The sequence below is a fragment of the Lissotriton helveticus genome, chromosome 10 (assembly GCF_964261635.1).
Source record: "Lissotriton helveticus chromosome 10, aLisHel1.1, whole genome shotgun sequence".
Taxonomy (NCBI): Eukaryota; Metazoa; Chordata; class Amphibia; order Caudata; family Salamandridae; genus Lissotriton; species Lissotriton helveticus.
Window position 1 is genome coordinate 664,282,977 of NC_136071.1, and position 19,146 is coordinate 664,302,122.

Genomic DNA, 19,146 nt, shown 5'->3' on the forward strand with positions numbered 1-19,146 from the left:
CATTTGCAGAGGGATTGGAATTTAGCTGTGTACTCGTAATGAGTTCCATAGACTGCACTATTGATCAAGCAGAGTGAACAAGCTGCTTTTCTAATAGGGACGAATGTTTCATTTTAGAGCTCAATTTTGCACAAATTAATCAGTGGCGTTTGGCACAGATCTGGGGTGGCGGGGGCCGAAATAGCCATTGACACAGAAGGGGTACCTATGCTATGCAGAGAAATGCTGTCCATTCAATTGTATACAGGAGAATACAAACTTATAGTAAATACCTATATTTTTACTTAAAACGGAAATACTCTTTAGAGGTTGTGCCAAAAGCCTGGGTGTGCAATTTCACCAGGGCCTATCATTTTTAAATTTATATATAGCATCTTTTGTGAACTCTAAATTCTGTTTTTGTTTCATTTTCCATTCTGTCCTTACAAGTAGTTTCTTATTCACATTTTAGGATGGAGAAGCTAATGGGCAGGTTGAAAGGTTTAAAATCTGCACAGAATGCAAAATCTCTGGCCTCTGAAAGCAGGGGTAAAGAGATCGCATAGGCACATGCTGTAGCTCATGGGCACTTACAAACATTTTCCTGGGGGGCTGCAAAGTTTGGTCTTTGATGTGACCGAAGGCCGCACTAACGCCAGCGGGGGAGAGGGTGTATAATGGGTGTAGGGCAAGTGAAGCATGTATATCTAGTGGCAGAACTGGCAATGTGAACCCAGAAAACATGGGATGAATCCCAGCTTCTCCACTTCACCAAATTGTGTGACCCTGGGCAATTGTTCAATTTCAATATCCCTCCTTTTTCTCCATTATAACTTATATGAGGACATCGAAATACATGACTTCAGGATAGGGGCTGTACAAAACCATCTCCTGTGCTTGGATGTAATCACTAATGGTATTTTTGTCAGGGTGAACATTTCTAAATTAATGTTTGAAAACCATCACTTCAAAATATTACTTCTGAATGCACTGCTATAATTTGATTTACTAAGTTGAAATTGTTCTACAGTCAATGAAATACAGTTTTTGTATTTAGAAAAAAGACTATCTTATTTTTACATGTTTGCTGTCTCTTAGTGTTGCTAAAGTTAAGGGCTTAGTTACTTTCTTTTGTTTTACTGTAATTAACCCTGAATTAAGTGCTTGCTGTATATTTACATTTTTTGTAATGTTAGTGCAGAGCAGAGTAAACAGCAGCCCAGTGCTGGTGCTGCTCAGGGGGTTGCATGTAAAGGTCAGGAGGGCCACATTCGGTCACCAGGCCGTACTTTGAGTATCATGGCTGTAGCTCATTCTGTAATGCTAAATTACAGGTGAGGATAGCAGAAATTTACACCAGTAATACTGGCTCGGCCCTCATATAGCATTATTGCTAATGCTATAAAAAAACTTTCTTAAATAAAGATAATTAGGTTCCTCCACACAAGTCATGGAATTAAACCCACAAGAAAAACTACCAGCTGGCTCCAAAGAGACTTGAGCAGAAAGACACCTGAAACCAGCTTGAACATTATTATGCCTGTCACACATTATAGTTATATTACAAGTCACCTATGAGTCCCATGGCCGGGAGACATCCATTACAACGCGGTCTTTACACCGTGATACATTTACATCATGGTCATTACAACGCAAGTTGTTACAATGACTTGCGATGGATGGCGCTATCCACTAGGGAATAGTATGATTTACTATTCCAACACCTTCCCTACTGTTACGTAGGCTGGAGTTAGAATAGTAAATCATACTAGTTCTAAGTCCAGTGCCTCTAGCGCAAGTTTTTGTAATGACTTGCGTTGTAATGACCACGTTGTAAGCATATCGTGGTGTAAAGACCGCGTGGTAACGTCATACATTCCCTATGCCATATAAGGGACCGCGACTGAAGATCAAGTTCGTTACAATGCCATGGAACTCTGAGGTGACTTGAAATAGCCTTTGAATTTATTGAAGAATGTATTTTATTCCTTATAATACATTATCACACCCTCCCCCTCTCAACAAACCACTTAAATCCTTGGTGTCTTGTTGCTCCTTCCTATGAAAAAATGCTGTGGTTGCAGACAAAAAGAATAAAAGTGGAATCTGTAGTGTAAAATTAAACCCATCAAACAACAGCTTGTCTTGTAATTCGTTGCAAAACATATTAATTTTAGTTTGAGGTGAATTAGATTGAAAAAGAGACTGCTGCTCTGAGTGAATAGTAGAATACAGAGAGTCTTTTTCCATAATGAACTATGTGAAAGAAATAACACTTTGCCATGAATCTCCCCTTTCCGATGATTACTTTTCCTTTTAGAAAAATTGATCATAAGAATGAAAAGCCAGTTCTCGTTTTTGCTCTAAACTGCATCCGCAGTGATGTTCTGAGTCCTGCCTTTTATCTTGGCTGCTGGCTCTAGCAGCAGGCACTATGGTGTCACAACTCATCTGTAACAAGCTTTCACAGCTGATCAGCCACATCATTTACTTATTACAGGTGACTGGAGAAGTCACTCGTCTAAGCTGGAATTGCAAGCTTTAATGCATTACACACAAATATCAGCTTTAAATGTATACTGGTAGTGTGATGCTTTTGTCCCCAAACATCAGCTTGGTAGTTTTTGTAAATATGCACATTTTTGTTATAAATTACAAGCTTTTAATTTTTGTATAGCTAAAATCAGTTTTCCAAAAAAGAAGTCTGTGACTATTGAACAATAAATATTCATTAGACCTGAAATGCCAGCGATTCATTTTTATTAAATAGACACTTAGACCCTGAGCATCATGGTGTGAATTTCATTGGGTGATCAGTTGCATGCATTAATGCTACAGATGGACAACGTCTGCCTTACATGCCCATGTTGTGGTTCACTGCTTCCTGGTCATTACAGACATGGGGTCATATGCATCAAAGGGTTTTGCCCATTCTGTGTCTATGGGAAAATGTGTTCATGCATATGGCTCATGGTTTCTATTCCTGAACTGTTCACCTTCAGATCACTGTGTTCGGGTGTGTTAGTCTAATTAGTTCAGAGGAAGCAACACAAGACAACAACACTTGGAAATCATTTTTTTTCAGAGTTTTATACAGCGTGAACTTGACCCAAAGGTATCAGAGCACTTTACATGAGCGCCAGTTGCGGTACAGACGGACACGCTCATTTTTGTTAGGCACAGGGAGATTAAGTGATTTGCCCAGAATCACAGGATTTTGCGTGTTGTTGCTGAGACTTGAACCCAATTCCCCAGATTTGAGGTCAACCGCCCTAGCCGTTAGGCCACATCCTCTCCCCCATTAGACAATCACATGGAAGTTCAGGACTGGAAGTAGGTGGTCACCCCACTTCTAATGTATCACCATCACATATTAGGGATGCAGGGGTGGCCTTAGGCATGTGCAAGCTGTGCACCTGCACAGGGCCACCAAACCCCAGGGGCCACCACACCAATATATATCCTTAATATAATAATCCTCTGAGGATGGATACATATTTGCGTGGCGGCCCCTGGCAGGGATTTGGCTGGCCTCCGGCTCTGTTCCACTTCCAAACACCCTGACCCCCCCCCCCTCTTCACTGGCCTCCGGGCCAGCGTTCCTGCGTTCCTCCGGGGGCCCCCTACCTGTTCCTCCGGGGGCCCCCTACCTACGCTCCCTGCCCAGGGCCGCCATGAGCCTAGAGCCGCCCCTGAGGGATGGCCACCAAATGACAAGGAGTTTCACTATCATGAAGTCAATGGCGGGTGGGCACAGTCAAGCCATATATTTCCATAATAAGTCAATATTTGCCAGCATTATGACAGGGCTGTTAGCGTTATACCAGGTCTGTGTGCTATCATGGCACAGATCTCAGCACTTTGCCATGGATTACTACTGTTATGCTTGAGGCAGGTCCAATCATGGCAAAAACACCCCTATGAAGTGCGGCAAGAGATGGCATGAGTGGCTTGAGATGCAGGGAACTAGTCAATATAGCTGTTAGTGAGTATTCTGATAGGAGCACCAAATGGGAGACATCATTTACAACGCACGCGTTACAACGCGTCCCATAACAACACAATTTTTACAACGCAAGATCCATTACAGCGCATGTTATTACAAATCATGCCATTACAACACATTCCCCAAAGTAATGCCCCGGCAGTTAGAATATTAATTTGCGTTGTAATGAAGTATGCGTTGTAATGGCTTGCGTTGTAAGGACATTTGTTGTAACAGATTTTGCGGTGTAGAAAATGTGTTGTAATGTCACGCGTTGTAACGTGCCCTACTCACAGCAAATACAACACATTGATGCACTATCTCTATCATGACCTGTTTGTCATTCACACAGACACACACAAACAGACACACTCATACAGGAACAATCACTCAGCACAAACACCAGTAAGCTCACATGTGTGCGCACACACACACTCACATACACATCATGCATCGACATGAAGCAAACACTGTTGCAGCACTTAATACATTTTATAAAATTACTTGTCTTCTCCTCTCCCTCTTGCTGTGGTTCGCCGCCCCAAACCAGGCATGCATTGCGGTCCTCCGCTATGTCTTCATCTTACTCCTGCCCATGTGCCAGGCCCAGTCCATACACACACGCACACACAGTTTAATTATCAGAGTTGGTCTTGCCCAGCAGCCAATCACCATTTGCTAGCTGCATGGTGATTAGATCAGTTGCAGTCCATGTCCAGGCGATCAATCAACACTGTGAGTGGCAATATGGGCCATGCCATTTGCAGCTCATGAGCACCAGCCCACCAAGCACAGCGACTGTGGCATCTTGGTGGTGCTGCTTACGCCAATAAAAAACAATTTTTACGAAAACACCAGACATCATGGGCAGTACTTAATTAGTGCCAGTGGTTGCAGGTGGTGGACACTGGTTCTCATTTTTGGAGAATGAGATTCCTTTTTCATGATCAGACCATGACACAGAGGATGGAAGAAAGAGGCACAAGAGGGAAAAAGAAAGATAGGAAAACCATGACAGTCAAAGGGCGAAAGCAGGGATGAAAAGGTGCCTGCCAGAGTGAGATGAAAAGGCAAGAACGTAGACTGCAGGAAGAAAGAGGCATGAACGACAGCCTTGGTATTCAGCTCCCGCACTGCATTTTGTAGAAGTCCTGGGAAAACTGTACTTTTATTTAATTTATATTTTTTGTAAACAATGCATGCACTGTTAACAGGTTTGCTTTACTGCCTGAGTGAAACAAGCATACCAAAAGCCAATAATACTCACCCTTTTGACCTATTGGCTTTGCCATTATGCTTTGGCAATGGCGTGCCGCATCTGCAAAAAAAACTCTGCGATGGTGCTATGCATACATGATGATGATGTTGGCAGCCTCATCATTCAGTAGGCGAATGCATGCATAATGACATGCCTGTGCCTTCTCAATAACATGAGTGCCATTTTCAAATTGTTTTTTATTTACCAATCCAAAATATTGTACCCCACTCAGAGTGATAAATAAAAAACAATTGAATTCACCTGTGTGAAAGTGCTTTTTTGAAAGCAGAAGAGCCCACCAGTGGAGACCGGACCTTACAGAAATTACCAATTATTTCAATTTTAAGGACCGCATGGGGTGGCAGGGAAATGAAGGACCAGAAGGAGGCGATGGAATGTATGGGGGAGAGCAGCACAGACGAGAGAGCCTGAAAAAACATGTACTTTCATATAGTCCTTAAAGAAAAAGTAGTTGCCTAAGTGGGAGCAGTGAAAGGATAGAAGTCAGCCAATCAAAAGGATGGTAAAGATGATTTGCTTCACGGGAGGGACAAACACAAAAAGAGGAAGAAGGCAAGCCATCGAATAAGAAGCAAGCAAAATAGATTGACAATAAAGCTGACCAATGGTAAGAAATAGGCAATTTCTAAGTGCAATGTCAAGTTTTGGTACAGTATACAAGAGGTATTTCACAAACAGAGAGCTAAAAGGTGTTGTAAGCAAGACTTAAAAATGAAGCTGAAGAGACAGAGCGGCTGCTCACTTGGCGAAGTGTTCCTTATTGTATGGAATCCTGTATCAAGCCGCATCGTCATCCATTTGTACATTCAGCGTGGGTCTTGGATCGTCTGCGAGAGAATTCTTAATTTTATGATATTTTGATAATTTTGATTCTAGAGGCATACTCCAAAGGCATGCAGAGACTACAAAATAAGAGCCTCTTTTTGTACGTCAACCCATGTCGCCATGATGTGATACAAATGGCGGGATACAGCTGAAACGCCGCTCTTCTGTTCTTCCAGATGGTGTGACTGTTCAGATTCCCGCTTTAATTTCGCTTCTATCCAATTGAATTGACTTTCCTTTTGGACAAGGCAATTATGGGCACAGTCGGCAGACAGTAAGTAACATGTGCTGCTGTCAGAACAATTATATCAATAGTGTGAAAAGTTCATTCTCTTCAACAACTTGGCACTTTCTCTCTCCACAGCTACCAGCCAGAGAATCTCAAGCGAGCTACCTCAAAAACACAGCCAGAACCCCACCTTTTAGAATTAATATAAGGAACTGGGGAAGGTGGGTGGATTTTTTCATCCAAAAACTGGGGCATTCCACAAACACAGAAGTAGGACTATAAGTTTGCATCTGTGGAACAGCGTTCTCCAGCATAGTAACCTATAATATTGATGTACCAGTGCTTCTACTGTCCCATTACAAATATTACAGTCCTGCTGAAAAGTGCAGGTACTCCCCTTTCAAATTTAAGATGCTCAGTACGAGAGTCTGCCCATTAAAAGCACAGTAGATGGTGCAATTTTTTGCTGAGATTGGCACCGGGTGGCTATTGAAGAAACATATTTTGCAGAGGGCATTCAAACTTTGGGTGCAAAATGACACTGGTAGGGTTGCAATCTACGTACTTCAGAAATAGTGGTGCAAAATTAGTCCAGCACCGGTGGAATTTTGTCATTTGGGTCTGAATTTGCAGCATCGGGAGGTGACTAAAAGTTATTTTTCTAATTAGACTGGCTCAAAAACTTGTTTTACTGTGTAGGAATTCTATGAAAATGTTTAGATCTTGGCGGGATATTGAATCAGAACTTATGGGAAACACTCCTACTACTAAAAGCGCTTCACTAGTCTTTTGAGGGGCAGGAATCGAATAATGTACTTTCAGTACAGACTCACACAGATATGGAAATGATTTCGACCTGCAAAATATGGCAGCAATTGTTTTCCCCTACAAATGTCTGTGGTTTAAACTTTTTTGGTGTTCACATTTATCCCATTTGTATATACCCATCCATTACACATAGATATATGTATGGTATTCAAATAAATTTTTGATCTATACCTATTTTTCTAGCCTTTCAGGTACCTACTGTAAGCACTACATGTATTACACATGTGTCAGCTATGAAAACATTTTGAATTCAGTTTCTATTATAGGGAAAACTTTTTTAATTCAATATTATATTCATGTGAACGTTTTTGTGAACTGCAGTTACATTCATCGAAATGGCATCTTACTGTTGGATTCTATATCCTATGCAGACTGGTTGATGTCAGCTTCGGCTGAGAGAATAAATTATGGTCTGCCAAATGTATGGTTTTTAGGGAAAGGCTGTGGATGTTTCCTTTTCATATGCACCAGAGGCCTACTTTAGCCAGTGACCATCAAGGGGTGTCCGCAAATCAAATACACTAAAAATGTTTTTTTCTAAACACTGAGACCTGAGCAACATGGCTGATGGCCGGTGGAGCTGCTAGTCAGCTAATGAGGAGATTGGCCTTGGTTTCCCCCTTGACTGACACCCACCCAGCAGGACTTTGGGCCCAGTTCCTCCTCGTCTCCCCGCTATTACTCCTTCCTCCCCTCCCTCCTACGAAGTTTTGAAACATTGTTTATGTGTACTGTATCTTACTATGCTCTTGTATCTGATGTAAATTTTAACGCAACGATCCTAAATGTAACGCGCTCTGATACCCTCTTGGGTCAAGTTCGCGCTATATAAAACTTTATAAATAAATAAATAAATAAATAAAAAGCGGTGGGCTGCAGGGCGAGTGGGTGAGAAGAACAAGTTTCGGAATGGACTGTTCCCATGAGGAGCAGGATCGGTACTCATTTGTATTAGGTGGGCCTCTTGGGCAGATTTAGAGTTTTGCAGACATGGTACTCCATCAGACTAGCGACGAAATGCCGTATCACTCAAACCCAAGGTCCACCTGTTCAATATCGAGTTGCAAAAATAGACAAAAACTGATAGACGGAATGCTTGAATTAACCTCAGCCACTGATAATTACTTGGGCCACATCCTAGGTCATCGTTCTTTTGCACACTATGCCACCTGAGCTTGGACCCAGCCGTATGCAAATCAGTCTTGACCCTTCTCCAAAGGTAAGAGTCCAGCCCGAATTGCCAAGCCAGGTCCTCCCTAAACCGGAATACAAGCAACCCAAAACAAATTTCACTCTAGTTACATTTAATCAGCGAGGTATAGCTTGGTTCCAGTGACACAGTGTGAACAGGATCAATGTTTTGGCATACCCGTCTTAATTAGGGTGACGCACAAAACTATTCAAAAAGTGTAGGATGAAATGCTTGAATTAATCTCAGCCACTGGTAATTACTCAGCGTTGCATCCCAGTCCATTGTTCTTTTGCACACATTGCCACCTCAGTTTGGAGCCAGCAATATGCAAATCAGTCTTGACCCTGCTCCATGGGGAACAATGCAGCCCAAACTAGCAGGCCATGCTTTGGAAAGTAGATAAACGCCCACAAAATGGTGAGTCCGTGGGTATTCGCAAACCTTTTAAAGCATATTGTCAACTTGGATACAGAGACTTACGTGTGTCAAAGAATGACAAGACTTTGGGCCCCGGGAGATGGGGTCCCGGAGGCTAAATATGGCTCAGGGAGGGGATCACCCTCTCACCTCTCCTAAATAAGTAAATTAGGTCCTGAGGGATTGGGTTCCTGAGGCCAAAAAAGGCTCGGGAGGGGGTTATGCCCTCCATCTTCGTAATTAAAGAATGCAGCGCAAGCCGCCCTTTTACTGTTTTGTGTTTTTTTTACAATCTCACAGGAGTCCGGCAGGATCGCTGAAAAAATGTAAGTTATTTTTAAATTTTGGTCCTGGCGGGTCCCTCAGTGTCCCCCCGGGACGAACAGGGGCAGGGTATCCCTTCCCTGCAATCTTTTATCATAGTTATTCCATCTTCCGTACAGGACACTAAGTCCCCGAGTCTTATAATGGCTGCCAGCAACATTTTTATCATGGTCCTGACTGGCAATCATGTGTTCGCTCCAGCGAGAGTCTGACTCCAATTGGAGCAAGATGGTCATGGGAAAAAAGTTCCCTGGGCCAATCAGAACGTAAATTGGCCCTCCCACAAGACGCTCTCAAGCCTCTTGTGGACCAAACCATCCAGATATACAATTATTTTTTAACCCTAATTTCTCAAAAACTGCTGAATGGATTTACACCAGATCACAAAAAGCACAATATGTGGACCAAGATCTAACTTTCTGTCAAAGTTGAATTCTGTTCAGCAGTTTTTGCGGTAACACTGCCTAAAGAAAATGGAAAATGCATGGGGATTTCGTGTTTTGGAACCCCCTTTATTTTTATCCCCCCACTGGTCTGGTCACCCTGAAACTTTCCATGCACAAACTAGAGAGACAAGAGCACCCTTTTGGAAAGTTTTGTGGTATAAGAGTGTGTGTGTGTGTGGGTGTGTGTGTGTGTGTGTGTGTGTGTGTATATTTATGCATTATATTTATTTCTACAGTTTACATCCTCAGTTTGCTTGCTATGTCAGAACGCCTTCTCCCCCTATATACCCTTAAACCATTCATGCAAAATTCACCATGACTTACTTTAGATTGATTCCTGTCCTTCCTTCGGCCATCCTCTCCTTACCTACCAAACTCTGCATGCCTTCAATTTAGGAGGATAACCTCCTCTCAGTCTCATGCCTGCCTCCCTTAATCTTTCTTATTGTAATCCTAATGTCTCTCACCTCGTTTCCTTCTTCAAACCCTTATCCATACAACCCAACAATATCTAACCTCCGCAAGCCTACTTATCCCACCAAACATTTCCCTGAAACCACATAACCCCACTAAAGATCACATCTAACTGGCATTATTTTTAGTCTACTGCAATGAAATGAGAGTATATGTATGGTTTTTTTTCCTTGAGAGCACACAACTAACCCCAATAACTAACAATACCACTGCATTACCACTGACCTTGGTTAGTAGGCGCTATATAAATGCAATTACTAATTACAATGGGAATTGTGAGATAACACCCTCAATATTGATAGAATGTATGAGAATCAGCTTCTCAACAGCAGAATATTTTTCGAGTGGAGGAAAAAAAAAAGGCAGCATGTACAAATGCATCCCTGTTGAGCATTTGCCCATGGATAAATGTACACCTTTGCAAATTTACCCATGGTTAAATACATATACATGGAAATACTCCTGTAATGCAAAAACTAGTGAAGATTCTCTGTGGTACGCTGGAATTTTTTGTAGACTTCCTACATGTACACCAACCGTGAATTTATGAGTGTCGATTTACTAATTATACGTACAACTTATCTTCAGGCTTAAGAAACATTTATCTTTCACACTGCTACCAGTCGTTCGTGTTTCACGTGCCGTCACACAAAAAGCAAAAAGATAAGCAACCCTTTTCGCTTTGCCAATGCTTGCTTACCTGTGAAGCGTGTACACCCCCCTGCCCCCGCCCTGCATGGCTGCTAGCACCCGAGGCCTGATCTCAGAATCACGGCAGTCACGCGGCGCGAGCCCTCGGATGAGCTGCTGAAGCCGTTTTATGAAGTGCTAACTGGAAGTGTCGGGGAGGTGGCAAATGTCACTGGCATTTCAGCGCCAGAGAGCCCTGTTATGATCCGCGGAGAGGTGACATTATTACCGCGGCTGCTGCCCAGAGCCTGCAATTTATCAGTCGGCCGCCGAGAGGGTCGGCAGTGGTGTAGCCCCCGCACTTCACTTCTTTCCCTTTCGCTTTATTGAGGTCATCCGTCTGCCGTGAAAATGAAACAAAGGGAGCATCCGCCAGCCGGCCTCGACCCCTGACCTCTGGATGTTCGCACGCGTACCTTACCTGCTGGCACCATGTTGTTCATTCTTGTTTACCAATGGCCAGTGTAGTGCTTGAAATAGAAAAATATTACCTATATTGACATCATTATTAATAAATGACTGGAAAATATACAGCTTGTTTGTTGCTTTTTTCCAGCCCAGGGAGGGCCTGGCCTGGCAGTTCGGGTTGGATTGTTCCCATTGTATTGTATTGTATTGTAATTGCATTTATATAGCGCTTGCTACCCCTGATGAGGCGTCAAAGCGCTTTTTCGACGAGTAGCGCACTACTCCGGAATCCATAAAGACTGTTAAATTCGTATAGTAAAATATGAAAGTAATTTGAGTGGTGGATAGGTTAGTCAGTTATTTGGATTGAGAAGGATAGCAGAAGGATAGAAGAGGGAAATAGATTTGCATTTATATAGTGCTTGTTACCCCGAAGAGGTGTTGAATTGATTTTTTGGCGAGTAGCATGCTACACCAGAGCCCATTAAAGGATTAGTGGTGAATTAGTATCGTGAAATATGAAAGTAATTTGAGTGGTGGATATGTTAGTCAGTTATTTGGATTGAGAAGGGTCATTGAGCGTAGGGTCAAGACTGATTTGCATATGGTCGGGTTCAAACCAGAATGGCATGGGGAGCAAAAAAAGATGGATTTAGGCCCAGATCTCTGCACTGGGGTGAATGTATGACATTGTTCCGCATTCTGTCCATCAGTTGTTCTTTTTGGAAAATATACATAGCATGCACATTTAGAACAGGAAGGGCCGGCCTCAGCAGGGCGCTGCCTGACCTAATGTTATGCAAACAGCAGTTGGTCCATCCCACTCAGTCTTAATCGGGTCCTGTTAAAGAAATTGTAATTGTAATCAGCCCTTAATGTACCTCCGCTTAATTGTTAGCACCTCATCAACCCCCTGCCCTCCTCTCATCTTCCTCACAACTTCTGCTGTCACAATGCAATGACCCCATACCCAAACAACAAACACCAAATTTTCTTACTGCCTAGGGCGCTGTCCCGGACAATCCGATTTAGGGCGGGCCTGCAAAGAAGTGCTGTTACCGTTATGTTAAAATACGCCAGTCCTTCTGACAAGCCACGTATGTCAATTCAACAAAGCACCATGAGCATCGAAAGTAAAGTTACACATATGTGGACTACCTGGTGACATTACAGGAGCGATGACTTGACTCACCCTTACTTCTCAATGGTTTGCTATTAAGTGCTGAGGGTCAAGTGGAATGGCAAGACGTGAAAAGTAACAGGCTTCTTATGTCAATGTACACTTTCTGTACATACCACACCATCATGACACCTCATTCCTCAGTCTGCTAATTCCAGGTCATTATGAATGATGTTCCCAGTCCTGAGCTTGTCACCTACGAATCATTGATTTCAGGTTTGTTAGTCTAATTCATTGATATTCAAAGTATGGCCCAGGGGCCGCATGCGGCCCTCCCGACCTTTCAATGCATCACAGAAGGACTGGGCTGCTGTTTATGTGACTAAGCATTAAACATTAAAAATATGTTAAATAAACAGACATCTATTTAAAAGTTAATTGATGATAAAGAAAGGAAGTAACCAGGGAGTACGGCACCATTAGCTTTAGGAACACCCATCATTTTTACGGACATCTTTTAGCAAATGTGTAAAAATATGTTTAAAGTCTCTTCAAAATTCAAACAGTTATTAACTTGCAGAACAATTTATGTATGATTGTTTTGGACCGTGATCGCAAAACAATCGCAGTTACCACCAATTTCAAATTGGTGGTAAGCCAGTCGAAAACTGGAAGGAGTCCCCAGGTGACCCCTTCCCCTTTGTGTTTGGCAGCGAAAATATTTCTTAAGAGCAGGCAGTGGTTGGTACCACGGACCACTGTCTGCCCTTAAAAAATTAAAAGAAAACTTTTAATATTTTTCTTTTAAACATATCCTGTTTTCCTTTAAGGAAAATGGGCTGATTTGAAAAAAAAAAGTTGCCTTATTTGAAAAGCAAACCCAGACATGGTGGTCTCCTGTCCCCTGCAGGCCACCATCCCTGTGTTATTGCCCATTCCTAATAGGTCGCAAATAGCAATCAGCCTCATGAATATTGATGAGGGAGGTCATTTGCGACCCCATTAGGAATTTCTAATGTGTCTGAGACACATTAGTACATTCTATTTTGTGAGTCGCAAATTGAGAGTCGCAAAAATCTCAATTTGCGACCCGCAAAACGGAATTGTTGTACATCTGGCCCTTAGAATCTCTAATATTAGCCCAAAAGAAATAGAGATGTCCTGCTGAAAATATTTGTCCTATTCCAGAAAAAGAACAGCAGCCATGCTGAAAATTGAGGATGCAGTTCATTTGAAATTATAGCTACACCATTAAAGAAAAGGCAGCCCTGAGGAGAATTGGAGCAAATGCACCATTAAACGTAGAGCAACTCAACTTTTGAAGGTTATAAGTAGCCCATTAAAAGTATACACATCATGCTTAGTAGTGCTAATAAAGTACTAATTAAAAGTACAGAAGCACAACAGAGAAATGTTTTCAATGTCCCATTAAAAGAATAATGGACCTGATTAAAACTGTTCTATAATTGTGAAGGCGTGGCCGTCTAGACCATGAAAGCGATTTTAGTTAACAAACAATACCAGTATGTCTTGTTTCACAAGTTAAGAATGTTCTCTAGTTTGCGTTCACAGACACCAGTCCTTAGTCATGCATCACAAAATGTTGATATACCCCATTTGTCAAAGTTTTTTTTCAAACGGGTCCCACTTCATCTCATTGCTTTGCTTGGTGTGTATTAGGACCAGCTGGAATTTAAATTACTCCAGCGTAATTGTTGCGTTCTAGGAATTTCGTGTTATTAACATCAGCACAATTTAAGCACTGAATTCCTCTCACTAGCCAAGACCTTTTGGTTTTACTAAAATGATATGTATTCAATTCTCACCTACGTAGGTTTGCTGACAGTCCTATTAATCCATGAATCCATTATTGTGACATTCACATTTTCTTTTGTCCACTACAGCATCCAACATGGGCAATGAGTCATCCCGCTTCAGAAATTTGCTACCTTCGTTGTGATTGGTGGAATTCTGCCTTTCATAAGGAGCACATCCACGCACAAAGTAGTTCATGTGCCAGGGACGACTATGGCAATGTGTTTTTAAGAGTGAAAAATATGATAGCCAATGTTTTTTTTTTTATATGGACGAGGGCTCAAAATCTTCCCCAATGATAAAGTTATGTAAAAACTATGACAAAGAAAAACAAGAATTGATAAAGTCATAAGGCTGGTAGTCAATGCCAGACCTATTGACTTTGTCAATGCTTGTTTTATCACATTAACATAAGGACCCTGGGCAACAACTTGGTACTTATTTTCCAAGTACTCCTTCAGTCCTGCTCTGGAGTGAGTAGACGTGTCCTGTCAGATGAGTGGCGGTCGGTCAGACACCGAGCCTTCTGAGGGAACACATAGAGCGCATGTCAGTTCAAATATAAACACTTAGGGGGTCATTAGCATGACGGTCGGATCACCACCACCGGGCAGGCGGTGGTCACTGCCGGCCCAGTGGAGGCGATCCACTCGCCAGATGGCCCCGTATCACCCCCTGCCATATTTGTATGGCATGTGGCACCGCGGCTAACGGAAAGACCGTCTGTCGCTCTTCCACCGGTCGGATTCCCAACGGGCGGAAAAGGCCCTTAACATGGTGGTGGTGCCTTGCAGGCACCGCCATCCATATTAGTATGTGGCGTTTTCAATGCATTCCATGGCGGAGACTCTGCCATGAAAAGGCATGCGGATTTCGCTTTGGGGGCCCATTGTGGGTCCCCAGGGGGGTGATGGGGGTGGGAGGCTGCACTTGGGTGGTACCTATGGTACCCCCCAGAATTGGCATGGACAAGGTGACAGGCACCGCGCGGTGCCTGTCACGTTGTGCATACTAATGCACAACATGCATTATTGACAATACGGTGGGTGCTGCTTACAGCACTGCCCGGCGCAATGTTAATAATGCGGGATGCGATCACCAGGGTGGGGGTGGCATCCTGATCGCCATGGCAGGACCGCCGCGCCTCTAGTGGGCGGTCCAGTTTGCTGTTGCGGTGGAGGGCGGACTAAGTCCGCCCGCCATCATAATGGACCTCTAAGTTGTCACTATGATATCCTTATGTTTACTTGTTGAAAGAAAGTTGTGACACTCCAATACCCACATTTACATTGCTGTTTTTGATTAACTTAAATGTTTGAAACCACTAAACCCACTCATAATTTAGATTGTGGGCGAGGGATCGCAAACCACATTTGTGCAAAAGGAATAATTTATTAATTTGTGAAGATAATAACATTGCAGTTTTTTTGTTGTTATCATCATATCACCAATGTTTGCAAATCCGAGCCTTAATACACGACCTGTTCCACCCACAGGCCTCTTGTAATTAAACATCTGGCCCTGCTAATCCAGTCCTTCCAGTTTCCTGGTTACTGGTTTCATGCAGGTGTAACCATAGGATGTCGCCTTAGGCCCTTGCTATTCCAGCCTAACTCAGGATTTCGTCCCAAATCATACTGCGAGGGCCCTCCGCGACACCAGTATCCATTTTACATATAGTTCTAACCACCAGGAGCCAGTCAAAACCCTGAGGGGGAGAGGATCTGTCCATCTCTTACAGATCCCTCGCCTGGCTTAAAGCATCATATAAAAAAAGGAGATCCCTCCTGATTGCCAATAGGGCCTGATAGAACGATCCTCCATCCCCATCAGTACCAATGTTGGGCTCATTGTTGTATTCAACCGAAAAATATCATAAACAGCTCTCTCAATGGTCTGCCAATATTACTGTAGTTTTGGGCACTTAAAAAACATATGTAGACCATCGGCTCTTAGCATGCCGCATCTGCAACATCTTTTGATAGGTTCTGATACAAACATTAGCTAATAACATTGCTTTACATTTTTATGAGGAACTAAATTTCCCATAGCAACTGTGCAGGGAAATGTGGATGCTGTCCCATGAAAAAAACGAATGTATGACAAAATATAGAATGACAAAATATCGACCTACAAAAATATAGGAGCAATAATATCGATGTCAACAATATCGACATCCTATCCACAAAAAGGTAACTACAAAAATATCGAGAAAAAAAATTATCGATGTCAAAAAGATAGTTTTTTTTAAAATATAGTTTTTTTAAATTAAAACAAATATGTAAAATGAATTAAAAATACTTACAAATATAATAAACATAGTACAAAATATATTATATTATTTAAAAATAATAAGTAATATACATAATTTAATAAAAAAAGAATTAAACATATACATATAATATATAATATATATACTTAATCCGTTGTAATATTTATTGTAATAACTTATAAATCATTAAAAATATTATATATTACAAATTCATCTATACACATAGAATAATAACATAAATAAAAATTAAATAATGATGCAAAACAAATTAAAAAAATAAATGCAGTTTTAATATTTTTAAAATTAATTATATACTACATTAACTAAAACAATACAAAAAATATTAAGTAACAGAGGGAATAAAATACTATTCCAACTCCCAAAAAAACAACAGTAAGGAAAATATTGGATAGCGTAGGGGTAAAAATTACTATTCTCACTCCAGAGAGTGCAACAGTAGGGAAAGTGTTGGATAGCGTTGGGGTAAAAATTACTATTCCAAATCCAGAGAGTGCAACAGTAGGGAAAGTGTTGGATAGCGTAGGGGTAAAAATTACTATTCTAACTCCAGAGAGTGCAACAGTAGGGAAAGTGTTGGATAGCGTAGGGGTAAAAATTACTACTCCAAATCCAGAGAGTGCAACAGTAGGGAAGGTGTTGGATAGCGTAGGGGTAAAAAATACTATTCCAACTCCAGAGAGTGCAACAGCAGGGAAAGTGTTGGATAGCGTAGGGGTAAAAATTACTATTCCAACTCCAGAGAGTGCAACAGTAGGAAAAGTGTTGGATAGCATAGGGGTAAAAATTACTATTCCCACTCCAGAGAGTGCAACAGTAGGGAAAGTGATGGATAGCATAGGGGTAAACATTACTATTCCAACTCCAGAGAGTGCAACCGTAGGGAAAATGTTGGATAGCGTAGGGGTAAAAATTACTATTCCAACTCCAGAGAGTGCAACAGTAGGGAAAGTGTTGGATAGCATAGGGCTAAAAATTACTATTCCCACTCCAGAAAGTGCAACAGTAGGGAAAGTGAAGGATAGCATAGGGGTAAACATTACTATTCCAACTCCAGAGAGCGCAACAGTAGGGAAAGTGTTGGATAGCGTAGGGGTTAGAATTACTATTCCAACTCCAGAGAGTGCAACAGTAGGGAAAGTGTTGGATAGCATAGGGGTAAAAATTACTATTCCCACTCCAGAGAGTGCAACAGTAGGGAAAGTGTTGGATAGCGTAGGGGTAAAAATTACTATTCCCACTCTAGAGAGTGCAACAGTAGGGAAAGTGTTGGATAGCGTTGGGGTAAAAATTACTATTCCAACTCCAGAGAGTGCAACAGTAGGGAAAGTGTTGGATAGCGTAGGGGTAATAATTACTATTCCAACTCCAGGGAGTGCAACAGTAAGGAAAGTGTTGGATAGCGTAGGGGTAAAAATTACTATTCCAACTTCAGAGAGTGCAACAGTAGGGAAAGTGTTGGATAGCGTAGCGGTAAAAATTACTATTCCCACTCCAGAGAGTGCAACAGTAGGGAAAGTGTTGGATAGCGTAGGGGTAAAAATTACTATTCCCATTCCAGAGAGTGCAACAGTAGGGAAAGTGTTGGATAGCGTAGAAGTTAAAAATAACATACTTATAAATAAACTAATATTTTAAAATATTTAAAAAAATATTTATTAAATTAATCTAAACTATTTACAAATATCAATAAATAATTATTAAAAAAGAATTACCAATTAATAATTAATATCCAATAAATTAACTATCAATACCAAACTATAAATGTAATACCTACTTAATTACATATCAATTACTTTACACACTATTAACGCACAACAAACGCCAATAATAAAATAATACACTTAACATAATTATCAATTAATTAAAATTAATTACCAATTAATAATTAATTAGCAAAAACGATTAATGAAAACAAATTATTACTTAATTACATTTAAATTACTTCCCAACCTGTTCCCCTATAAACCCACAACTCGCTACAGAACATAATTATCAATTAATCAATTAATTAAAATAAATTACCAATTAATAAAAATAAATGACCAATTAATAAAAATGAATTACCAATTAATTAAAATGTATTTATAATTCCTAAAAAATGAATAATTAATTTAGTATAATTAAATTACTTCCCACCCTATTCCCCTATAAACCAACAACCCATTACAGAACATAATTATCAATTAATCAATGAATTGAAATAAATGACCAATTAATAAAAATGAATTACCAATTAATTAAAATTAATTTATCATTCCTAGAAAATTAATAATTAATTTAGCATAATTAAATTACTTCCCACCCTATTCCCCTATAAACCCACAACCCGCTACGGTACTAAAATACAACATTTACTTAAATTACATTAACAAAATAATACATATTAAATACATAATAATATACATAAAAATCATATACAAATCGATATTAGTACTATCGATAATGCTTACATCGATATTAATAAAATCGATATTACTTACCTCCGAAATTCTGTCCCTTCGATATTAAAAAAATCGATATTACTTACCTTCTATATTCTGTCACTTCGATATTAAAACATCGAGATTATGGTAGGTCGATATTAAAAAATCGATATTTTGTCTGCCTACAGAAAAGAACAACCATTGATGTACAAGCCAGAGCTATGAATCTCAACTTTTTAAGCCACTAAAGTGACCGAAATGAATGGTTTTGGTTGGTGATCCCATTTAATCAGTAGAGATAAAACATTTATTTTGAGAGTGAGCAAGGATTTTAGTAGACCCAAGAAGAGGTTTTAATTCCGCCAGCAGAGTCGGCGGAATTTTTGTGATTCCGCATTACTCTTGTAACATGGAACTTC